The sequence below is a fragment of the Arachis duranensis genome, chromosome 7, assembly GCF_000817695.3.
Source record: "Arachis duranensis cultivar V14167 chromosome 7, aradu.V14167.gnm2.J7QH, whole genome shotgun sequence".
NCBI classification, from domain to species: domain Eukaryota; kingdom Viridiplantae; phylum Streptophyta; class Magnoliopsida; order Fabales; family Fabaceae; genus Arachis; species Arachis duranensis.
This window is the reverse complement of record NC_029778.3, coordinates 38,567,130-38,569,524: the sequence shown is the minus strand read 5'-3', so window position 1 is coordinate 38,569,524 and position 2,395 is coordinate 38,567,130.

The following is a 2,395-nucleotide window of genomic DNA, read 5'->3' as shown; positions in this document are numbered from 1 at the left end:
ATCTGAACATGCAAGTAACCCAAAAATAATCAATATTAATTGTCAAATAACTCCTGAATAATCCACAAGCAATTATAGAAGAGAATAATCACCCAATTAGATTTCAAACACTAAGTAAAATAATGCAAAAATAAGCAATTAAGAAGAAAAAGAGACGGAAAATAGAAAGAAAGAACCTTGAGAAGAAGGTGATGAAGAGAGAGATGATGGACAATGTGAGATTGAGAAAATATGCGGGAAGAGAAAAGAAGAAGAAAAAAAGTAAAGAAAGAAGAAGAAAAAGAATGGAGAATAAAGAAGAAAAGAAAAGAAAGAAGAAAGAAATTAGGGTTTGGAAAGATAAGATATGAAAAGTGGCGACGCAGGGATCTGGTTGTGTTTCGCGTACGACGCGTACGCGTGTGTCACGCACATGGGGAGGCGACGCGTAGGCGTCGGTCACGCGTACGCATGACCGTGTTTGTGCTACTTGCGCGAGGGCATCCTTGCGCACGCACAATGCTCTATTCGTTTTGGGTATGTGCCAAAATGGCATATGACCCGTGCGCGTCAGGCATGCGCACGCGTGGATGTGCAGAATTTGAAAATACGCGCACGCGTAAGGGACACGTTCGCGTGATGCAATTTTGTGCCTTGGGCACAGTGCCAGCATCAGTCCAGCATAACTTTCGGCCAATGCACGCTTTACGTCGATTTTTCAGGGTCACGCGTGCGCGTTGTCGACGCATACGCGTGACATGTCAAAATCCCAAGTGACGCGTACGCATGGGTAATGCGTACGCGTGATGATGCTTGTGTGATTGGCACACTTTCTGCACTGCTCCCACGTAACTTTCTGCCAACTTCTCTTTTTTTTTAACGATTATGTAGATGCAAATGCAAACTATATGCAGATATAATGAGAAGAGTCACTAAATAAAGCTAAAAAGAGAGAAGTGAATGATCATACCATGGTGTGTTGTCTCCCACCGAGCACTTTGCTTTAATGTCCTTAAGTTGGACGCTCTATAGGTTCAGTCGTCTGCTAATAGTGGATCATCCAGGAGGAAGATTTCCAATTCCTTCTTGTTGTGCATCTTCTCACCATGGTACAGTTTCAGGCGGGGACCATTAACCTTGAAGATCTCGGGGCTTGATGGATGGCGTATGTGAAAGACGCCATATGGTTCAGCCTTTTCTACCCTATAGGGGCCGTCCCACCTAGATCTCAACTTGCCTGGCATAAGTTTGAGCCTTAAGTTGTAAAGGAGAACTAACTCGTTAGGTCTGTACTCTCTGCGCTTGATATTCTTGTCGTGCACAGCCTTCACCCTTTCCTTCTATAATTTGGAGTTTTCATATGCTTCCAGGCGAACGCTCTCTAATTCTTGTAGTTGCAGCTTCCTCTCCGTTCTCGCTTTCTCTAGTCCCATGTTACACTCTCGTACTGCTCAGAAGGCTTTATGTTCTATCTCTACTGGAAGGTGACAGGCCTTTCCGTTGACTAAGTGGAAGGGACTCATTCCGATCGATGTCTTGTATGCTGTTCTATAAGCCCAAAGTGCATCTACAAGTCGAGAACTCCAGTCCTTTCTATGAGGCTTGACGACTTCTTTCAGGATACGCTTTATTTCTCTGTTAGACACCTCTGCTTGTCCATTAGTCTGTGGATGGTAAGTTGTTGCTACTTTGTGAACAATCCCATGTCTCCTCAGTAAACCTATTAGTCTCCTGTTGCAAAAGTGAGTGCCTTGATCGCTCACGATTGCTCGTGGTGATCCAAAGTGACAGATAATATTATTTCGAACAAAGGAAACAACGGTGTTAGCATCATCAGTACGGGTGGGAATAGCTTCCACCCATTTAGAGACATAATCCACAGCTAACAGTATGTATAAGAAACCATTAGAGTTTGGAAATGGATCCAAGAAGTCAATACCCCAAACATCAAAAATTTCACAGAATAATGATGAGCGGATATTTTATACGCTTTTTGGGGGTAATTTCATGTAGATTTTAGCATGTTTCAGTTAGTTTTTAGTAGAATATTATTAGTTTTTAGGCAAAAATTATATTTCTGGACTTTACTATGAGTTTGTGTGTTTTTCTGTGATTTCAGGTATTTTCTGGCTGAAATTGAGGGAGCTGAGCAAAAATCTGACTTAGGCTGAAAAAGGACTGCTGATGCTGTTGGATCCTGACCTCCCTGCACTCGAAATGGATTTTCTGGAGCTACAGGAGTCCAATTGGCGCGCTCTCAACGGCGTTGGAAAGTAGACATCCAGGGCTTTCCAGCAATATATAATAGTCCATACTTTGAGCGAGGATAGACGACGTAACTTGGCGTTAAACGCCAAGTTCATGCTGCTGTCTGGAGTTAAACGCCAGAAAAACGTCATTATCCGGAGTTGAACGC